Here is a 9800-nt window from a genome sequence, read left to right as displayed (position 1 = left end):
CAAAAAAAAAAATTGGATGTGTGTATAAGTATATCCAATGCAATATTTGGAATGTACTTACACTAAAAATAAATGTATTTGTCCCTTAAATAGGATTTACATTTTTTTTAATTTATTTTTTTATTTGAGAAGAGAGCGAGTACGAGTAGGGGAGAGGGGCAAAGGGAGAGAGAGAAAAATCTTTTTTTTTTTTTTTATTTTTTTTAACGTTTATTTATTTTTGACAGAGAGAGAGAGAGAGAGAGAGAGAGCGCACAAGCAGGGGAGGAGCAGAGAGAGAGAGACACACAGAATCCGAAACAGGCTCCAGGCTCTGAGCTGTCAGCACAGAGCCCGATGCAGGGCTCGAACTCACAAACTGTGAGGATCATGACCTGAGCTAAAGCCAGATGCTCAATCAACTGAGCCACCCAGGCGCCAAGAGAGAGAGAGAGAGAGAGAGACAGAGAGAAGAGAGAGAGAGAGAGTATCTTAAGCAGGCTCTACGCTCAGCATGGAGCCTGACATGGGGTTTGATCCCAAGACCCTGGGATCATGACCTGAGTCAAAATCAAGGGTCAGATGCTCAACCACTGAGCCATCCAGGCGCCCCTGTAAGATTCACATTTGACAGGGTGTCTGTCCTGTGCTTTATTTGACAACTCTAACGGGGTGGGACAGAGAGTAAGGTGTTCATTATCATCTTTTTAATAACCTCAACCAAAGAAGGAAATGATTCTTTCAAAAGTTAAACGCAGAGTTTGCAAAGGACCCCGCAACTCCACCCCTAGGCTTGTGCCCAAAGATTTGAAAGCAAGTGTTCAAACAGATTGAACACACGTGTTCACAACAGCACTAGGCACAATCGCCAAAAGGCAGAAGCAGCGGAAATGTCCATCAACACGTGAATGGATACAATGTGGTCCGACCACCACGCAACCAACGGAATATTACTCAGCCATAAGCCGAGGGAAGCCCTGACTCGCATTACAAGGTTGCACGGACCTCGAAAACATCGCGCGGAGAGAAAGAAGCCAGGCACAAACAGACAGATAGGGTGTGATTCCATTTATATGAACTATCAAAGACAGGCCAATCCACAGCGACAGAAAGATGAGCGGTGGCCAGGGGCTGGGGCAGGGGGGTGGGGACGAGGTCTCCTTTGGGGGTGATGGAAATGTTCTAAAAGGTTCTAAAGCGGGAGCGGTTGCACGACTCTGTGAACATACTACAAACCAGCGTACTGAACACTTCAAAAGCGCGAATTAGAAGGCGCCTGGGGGGCTCAGTCAGAGGAGCATCCGACTCTTGATTCGGGCTCAGGTCAGGATCCCAGGACTGTGGGATCGAGCCCCGTGTTGGGCTCCTTGCCGGGCGTGGAGCCTGCTTGAGATCTCTCTCTCCCTCTCTCTCTAAAATAAAAAAATTAAATTAAATAGAAGGGTGAATTGTATGACGTATCTCAATAAAGCTGTTGCTCAAGAAACAGAAGCCTGGCTCTTCGGTGGCTGGCAGGGAGTGTTGGGCCCAATGTGGCCCCACCCAGGCCCAATGTGCCTCTTGGACATTCAACCTGTTGAATTTGCTTTGGAAATTTGGATCCAGCAAGTCCATCCTGCTCCAGATCCCTAGGCTTGGAGCAGCAACCCTGCACACCCCCAGCGCCTCGCCTCACCCCACCCCTACCGCCCCCACAAGGCCAAAGCTTTTCTCCATGGTGTTGTTCCAGGAGTGACAGGCCCTGCTTGGCTCGCTGGGGCAATACGCTGAGATGTTCGGTGTCGCTCGAACCTGGACAGGCCATGGGGGACGGTGCTGGTCTGTACCGAGCAGCAGAGCTGGCTCCAGGCCACGGTGGCCCTGCAGATACAGGGGACCACTCAGAAGTGGAAATCTCAGGGCAGGACACAGAGAGTCTGGGCACATTCTTCCACTGCCCCCCAGCACAGGGTACCCTCTGCACAGGGTACCCTGCCAGGGAGGGGCAGGCGGGTGCATGTCCTTCCCCTTGGCCTTTGCAACAGGGACAGATCTGGGGGGGGGGGGGTCACACTGGAAATCTGATTGCTGGCTACTTTCAGGACTCAAGGAGGAATAAGGAGTGACTGCTAATGGGTACGGGTTTCATTCAGGGGTGATAAAAATGTTCTATATAACGAGACAGAGGTAATAGTGGCCCAACATCTTGAATATACAAATGAATTGTTCCCTTTGAATTTTTTTAATGTTTATTTATTTTTGAGAGAGAGAGAGAGAGAGAGAGAGAGAATGTGAGCAGGAGAGGAGCAGAGAGAGAGGGAGACACAGAATCTGAAGCAGGCTCCAGGCCCTGAGCTGTCAGCACAGAGCCCGACACAGGGCTCAAACCCACAAGCCACGAGATCATGACCTGAGCCAAAATTGGAGGCTCAACTGACTGAGCCACCCAAGTGCTGAATTGTTCCCTTTAAAATGGTTAATTTCAGGGGTTCCTGGGTGGCTCAGTCAGTTAAGTGTCCCACTTCGGCTCAGATCATGATCTCACAGTTCGTGAGTTCAAGCCCCGCGTCGGGCTCTGTGCCGACAGCTCTAGAGTCTGGAGCCTCCTTCAGATTCTGTGTCTCCCTCTCTCTCTTGCCCCTCCCCTGCTTGTGCTCTCACTCTCTCTCTCTCTCAAAAATAAAGATTGCACTGTCTCACTCTCTCTTTCTCTCAAAAATAAGTAAAGATTAAAAATTAAAAAAACAAAACAAAACCTGAAGTTGGAGATTAGACTCACTGGGACAGTACCTGACCTACAGAAAGCGCTTGATAGAAAGGAATCGCGTTCATCCAATGGAACAATACCATGAAGCAATTTGAAAAAGGGAGAAATACTGATGGGGCAACAACGTTGATGGATCTCGATAATGTGGTGCTAAGTGAAAGAAGACAAACAAAAAAGAGCAGTTTCTATAAGTTCTGCTTATAGAAAATTCTAGAAAATGCACACTAATCTAGAGTGGCCCAAAGCTGACCAGTGGCTGCTTGAGAAAGAGAGGGAGGGGCAGGCAGGACAGATTAGAACTATTGTTCTTGTTATCATGAGGCAACAAGAAACCATATTTGGTTTTTGTTCTGGTTCCCAGCACAGAGCTCCTAAAACCCTTGTCCTAAGCGATGAGCGATAGAAGCATCTTTTGTACTATTTACTTTCCGTCCCCCGTTTCTGAAGTAGGAGGGTCTTTTGTTATTCATGACAAACCCTTTCAACGACCCCCAACTTTCTGTGAACGGGATGACTTTTGGAACACAGCTAAGGATGGGGGCTGGCTGTCAGGGAACCAACTATGTGATTAGATTCCAAAGAGGCAGGAGGGGCTGGAAATAATCACCGATGGCCAATGATGGCGTGAATCATGACTATGTCTTGAAGCCTCTGTGAAAACCCAAAAGTACGGGGCTCGAAGAGCTTCTGGTTTGGTGAACACGTGGCGGTGCTGGTGGGGGGCGCACCCAGGGAGGGCATGGAAACCCCATACCCCTTCCCACATCCCCTGCCCTACGCGTCACTTCCTCTGGCTGTTCCCGAGTGGCATCCTTTATAGTAAACTGGTGACAGTAAGTAAAGCACTTTCCTGAGTTCTATGAGCAGATCTAGCAGATTATGGAATCCCAAAAGGGGGTCATTGGAACCCCCTGATTTGTAGCCAGTCTGTCAGAAGTCCTGGAGACCCGGATTTGTAGCTGGGGTCGGAAGTGGGGGCCGTCTTGTGGGACCAAGGAAGGCTCTCACCTGTGGGGTCTGTGCGATCTCTGGGTGGTTTCAGAATTGCCCAGGGTGGGGGCGCCTGGGTGGTTCAGTGCGGTAAGCGCCCAACTCTTGATGTCAGCTCAGGTCTCGATCTCAGGGTTGCGAATTCAAGCCCTGTGTTGGGCCTCGCACTGGGCATGAAGTCTGCTTTAAAAAATAATAATTATAATAATTGCTCGGTGTGGAAAACCCACATTCGGTGTCAGAAGTACTGTGAGTACAGTACAAGAAACAGAAGTTTGCTTTTAGGTCCCAAGGACCTTTGGGGGGAGGAGGGGAGGCACTGGTTGTGTTCAGGATCTCGACCGCGGTGACGGTTTCACGGGCAAGTACATATGTCAAAACTTAGCCAGTCCGATATTTTACACAGATGTGTGCAGTTTATTGTGTGCTGGCTGTGCCTCAATAAATCTGTTTATAAAAACAGAAACATACATTTTTTTCTGGATTCAAGAGCTACGGCACGAGATTGGGCCACAGGGCGAGGACTTTCGGAGGAGGGAGAGGCGTCTCAGAACCCTGCCGCGTGGGATCACGGGCCTGAAGTGCGCTGTTGGACTCTGCCTGCTCTGGGTTGGGGAGAAGCCAGCAGTCCCCGGATGCTGCCCTGGCCACAGCAATGTCACAGAGCATCCTGCCGACAGGAAGGAGCTCGTGCCCACTGCAAGGAGCATGGGGAACCAGGGAGGGGTGAATCTAGCTGCAGTGGGCCCTCTTGGGGTGCAGGAACCCAGATCTCAAGCCACCCTGGGTCCCCACCTGTGGGCTGCAGGCCCTGGCGAGGGAACGATGGGCAGACAATCCCCGGGGTCAGGCATAGCCAACCTTTCAGCTCTCAGGTCACCTGTGGGCCCCCAGGGCAGTGTCAGGGTGGTCTTGGCGGCCTGCAGCTGACCCCGGCCCACACTCTGGGAACACGCACCAGCCTCACTACTCCAGACTTGATAGCAGAAACTTCCGGTCGGACGTCCCCAGAACCACTTCCCTGAGACCCCAACTTCTAGGTTTTCACCTCAGGGCAAAAGCTATGATCTTCAGGCCCCAGCTTGCCGCTCAGCTGTCCCGTTGTCCCTGGGACAGACCCCAGACATCCCCCCCTAACCCCCGCAGGCCACCCTCAGGAGATCACTCACTGATGTGGCCTCTGCACCCACACAGCTCTTTCTTCCTTTTTTTTAAAAATTTTTTTAATCTTTATTTTTGTGAGATATATATATATATATATATATATAGAGAGAGAGAGAGAGAGAGAGAGAGAGAGAGAGCGCAAGTGGGGAAGGAACAGAGAGAGAGGGAGACCCAGAATCCGAAGCAGGCTCCAGTCTCCAAGCTGTCAGCACAGAGCCCGACGCGGGGCTCGAACCCATGAACCGTGAGATCATGACCTGAGTTGAAGTCAGATGCTTAGCCAACTGAGCCACCCAGGCGCCCCGTTTTTGTTTTTTTTGTTTTTTTTTTTTTCCACACAGCTCTTTCTGGTCTCATAGGTCCTGTCCAGGTGCGTCGAGATCGCGAAGCCCCGCCCGGGGGGGTCCCTCAGCTGAGTGGCTGTGACTCCAAATGAATCCCTATAACCTGTGCTGCGCCTGGCCCACCTCCCCGGGGGCCCGTGCACCGATGGAAAGAGTGATCCTGGGATGCGTGTGCCTGTGCTGGGAGGAGGGTAGAGGCACCACCTACAGCCCTTCTTACACAGCCAGAGCCCTGGGCATGGCAGGGAGTCAGACACCCCCAGGCTTTTATCTGTCCCTTGGGCTGCCACCATGGCCCAACCACTCATTCTTGGAGGCCCCAGTGAGATGAGAGCAGGGACCAGCCTCAGACGGTACTCCGGCCAGCTCTGAGGCCTGGCGGGTGAGAAGACTGACGGCCAGACAATTCACCCCCAAAATGGGCACCCTGGCTGGTTCTGCCTTCTGGGCAAACAGGCTGGAAATAAAAGCACCACAGTAAACGCCCTGGCCCGTCTCAGCTCCGCCGGCCACTTCTGTCCTGGGGAAGATGCCAGCTCGGTGCCAGGAATGTTCCGGACACACCCTGGGCCAGGAGGCAACTGGCTGTAAGCATCCTCTGCTCCCTGTGGGGACTCACCCAGCCCTGCAGGACATTGGGTCTGCAGGGGACAGAGCCCAAGACAGCCACCGGGCCAATGGCATGTCTGGGCCAGTTGAGGTAGGCAGGGACAAGACCCCCTGGGTCAGGTGGGCAGGTGCAGTCAGCCCTCGGGTGAGGCGAGCGCGTCTTCTCCTTCTTCTCTCACCAAGCATCCAAGGTCACCACCCACTAGGCCAGTGAACCAGGTATTTAAAGATGGAACCAGACTGGCCCAGCCCTTGAGGGTCCACAACGTTTAGGGAAATCAGTTCTAAACAGGCGAGTTCCAGAACCTCTGACAGCAGAACTCACCTCACAGGGCACCAGTGGGGACCAGAACTGAGGTTGGAAGGCCAGCTCTATGTCCAGGATGTATTCAGTGGTCCATAAAGGGCACCTGTTTCCCATAGTGCAGGTGGGGGGGCCTCCTGGGTGTGACACAGGGACCAGGTGGCCTGGGAGTGGAAGGAAGCAGCTCCCAGGGGCCGGTTTGCAGGAGGAGATGTTTCCATGCAAAGCTGCCAAGGCTGCTTTGCTGTCCTGGCCCCCCAGGCGCATGTCCCACCCCACCCTGGGTCCTCAGCCCCTGCTGCCCTGTGAGCTGGGGGGTGTCATTCCTACCTCCCCAGAGTCACCTGCCTTGTCTCCAATGGACTTCAGCTCTAGGGGGCAGACTCCAGGCCTCACCACCCTCTACCTTTTCCATGGGACTCTTTCCATTCCTTTCCTTTTTTTTTTTTTTTAACAGTTTATCAAGATATACTTCCCGGGGTGCCTGGGTGGCTCGTCAGTTAAGCCTCCACCTTTGGCTCAGGTCATGATCTCATGATCTGTGAGTTCAAGCCCTGTGTCGGGTTCCGTGCTGACAGCTCAGAGCCTGGAGCCTGCTTTGAGTTCTGTGTCTCCCCCTCTCTATGCCCCTCCCCTGCTCACGCTCTGCCTCTCTTAAAAATAAACATTAAAAAAAAAAGATATACTTCCCATAAAGTTCACCCATTTCAAATGTACAATTCAATAGTTTTTAGTATATTGACAGAGTTGTGCTGTCACCATAACCTAATTCTAGAATATTTTCATCACTCCGAAAGGAGAGCTCGTTCCCATGAGCAGTCACCATCCATCCCCCACCCCACCCCCAGTCCCTGGCAACCACTAATCTGCCTTCTGTCTCTATGGATTTGGGTCTTCTGGACGTTTCATGTCAATGGGATCACACATCATGTGGGATTTTGGGACTGGCCTCCCTCACTCAGCACGATGTTTCAAGGTTCATTCCTGAGGCCTTCTTCACAGCTTATCAAACCGGTGGAGAGAGACAACAGTGGTTCTGCTGAGAATAAGAAAGGGCCCCAAAGTCCCAAAGACAGCAGCAACAGTGAAACCACCAATAACAGTAACCGTTGGCCTTTATGGAGTGAGCACCATGTAGCAGGAATTAATCATGTCATTTTTTTTTTTCATAACCACCTTCAGCAAGGATGACTATTGTCCCCAGTCCTCAGACAAGGGGGCTGCATTCCAGAAACACTGGCTGCCCAGTTAGAGCCCAGATCTCAGAGCACCCCGCCCCCCTCGCACATACCCTCCAGCCACACTCTGCCCTTCTGCCACTGGCCTTGCCCTCTCTGCTTGGAACACTGTTCCCAGCAGCCTCTGCATGGTCGGTTCTATCCTCGTGGAGGGTTGGGAGGCTGGCAGCTCCCCTGTACCTGTGGGAGTTCCTCAAAATGGCAGACTTGGGACTTGGCCCCAACTTAAATGTTCTAAAGAAAGAAAGAGAGGAAGGAAGGAAGGGAAAGAAAGAAAGAAAGAAAGAAAGAAAGAAAGAAAGAAAGAAAGAAAGAAAGAAAGAAAGAAAGAAAGAAAGAAGAGGGAAGGAGGAAGGAAGGAAGAAAAAAAGAAAGAAAAGAAAGAAGGAAAGAAAGAAAGAAAGAAAGAAAGAAAGAAAGAAAGAAAGAAAAGGAGGAAGGAAAGAAGAAAGAAGGAAAGAAAGAAAGAAAGAAAGAAAGAAAGAAAGAAAGAAAGAAAAGAAAGAGAAAGAAAGGGAGAGAGAAGAAAGAGAAAGAAAGAAAGAAAGAAAGAAAGAAAGAAAGAAGGAAAGGGAGAGAGAAGAGAAAGAAAGAAAAGAAAGAAAGAAAGAAAGAAAGAAAGAAAGAAAGAAAGAAAGAGGAAGGGAATGAAAGGGAAGGAGGAAGAAGGAAAGAAAGAAAAAAAGAAAAGAGAAGGGAAGGAGGAAGGAAGGAAGGAAGAAAAGAAGGAAGAGAAAGAAAGAAAGAAAGAAAGAAAGAAAGAAAGAAAAGGGAAGGAGGAAGGAAGGAAGAAAAAAAGAAAAAGAAAGAAAGAAAGAAAGAAAGAAAGAAAGAAAGAAAGAAAGGAAATGAAAGGGAAGGAGGAAGAAGGAAAGAAAGAAAAAAAGAAAAGAGAAGGGAAGGAGGAAGGAAGGAAGAAAAGAAGGAAGAGAAAGAAAGAAAGAAAGAAAGAAAGAAAGAAAGAAAGAAAGAAAGAAAGAAAGAAAGAAAAGGGAAGGAGGAAGGAAGGAAGAAAAAAAGAAAAAGAAAGAAAGAAAGAAAGAAAGAAAGAAAGAAAGAAAGAAAGAAAGAAAGAAAGAAAAAGAAAAAGGAAGAAGGAAGGAAGGAAGGAAGGAAGGAAGGAAGGAAGGAAGGAAGGAAGGAAAACACAAAAGAAAGCAAGGGGCTGTTTTTCAGTCTGATGCACTAATCTGTGAGGATCTCAAAGAAATGTTAAAGCCTCTGTTGGTATTAGTGCTCCGACTACATTTTGCACCTCATACACAAAGTAAGCCATCCCCTGATTGTTTTCTACACTAGGAGCGTATAACTGAGCCCAATTTAAGTCTACAATACTTCCACTAAGAAAGAAATCCTTTATTTACCATTAATAATCCGCAAATGATCTGTTTTCTAATAGCCACGATTATTTCATTTGCCATTTTGAAAGCTTGGTCAGTAAAAAGTTGGGTGCTGTTAGAATTGGGGAATCTTTTCTTTTTAATTTTTTTTTTAATGTTTATTTCTGAGACAGAGAGAGACAGAGCATGATCGGGGGAAGGGCAGAGAGAGAGGGAGACACAGAATCAGAAGCAGGTTCCAGGCTCTGAGCTGCCAGCACAGAGCCCGACGCGGGGCTCAAACTCACAAACCATGAGATCGTGACTTGAGCCTAAGTCGGTTGCTCAACCGAGTCACCCACACGCCCCAGAATTGGGGAATCTTGAGCTTGGCCTCTGTAGTGAGCTGAAGTCCATCCCCCTGCCCCCCTCCCCCCCACAATCTCCCCAAATGATGTCTGAGTCCTAATCCCGACTCTGGAACCAGAGAATGCAGCCTCCATTGGAGTTAGGGTCTTCAGGCTCCAGTGCTCACATCTTACCCGGATGCCTCGTTATCAAAGGAGACGCAAAGAGACGTGAGATGCCAAGACATTCAAGGGGGTGAAGATGAGCTACGGGGAACAGCTCAGAACGAGGCCGGGCAGCACCCCAAACTCCCTCCAGCCACCAGGACACAGGCGTTGGAATAGGAAAGCGCATAAAGGCTTGTCTCTCTCTGCGAGGGATACCTGTCGTTTCACACGTCTTTTTGCCTAACGTGTCTCCAAAACTCCATAAGAACATGTCTCGTTCGCAGAGTAACTGCAAAGCGCTTTGGCTGGGCCACTGGTCAGGTCCCCCTTGGAACTCCACTTATCTGCCTTCACCTGTTCATCCCTGATGCCAGATCCGAGGACAGGACAGACTAGGATGTGGATCCTAATGGCCTGGTGTCCCCGGGCCTCTCGCAGCCGCTCGGGGAGGCTGGGGCGGATGGGATGCTGCTGTGTGAGCGCGCGAATCGCTGGCCCGTGGCCAGGGCAGCCCGGGACCCGGAGCCCAGAAGCTTTTAGGTCTCCGGGGAAAAGTGTGGTGCCGACAGGAAAATATTTGTTTGCTTTGTAA

This window comes from Neofelis nebulosa, chromosome 4 (assembly GCF_028018385.1).
Source record: "Neofelis nebulosa isolate mNeoNeb1 chromosome 4, mNeoNeb1.pri, whole genome shotgun sequence".
Lineage (NCBI taxonomy): Eukaryota > Metazoa > Chordata > Mammalia > Carnivora > Felidae > Neofelis > Neofelis nebulosa.
The sequence above is the reverse complement of the archived record's forward strand: the minus strand, read 5'-3'. Positions refer to the sequence as shown.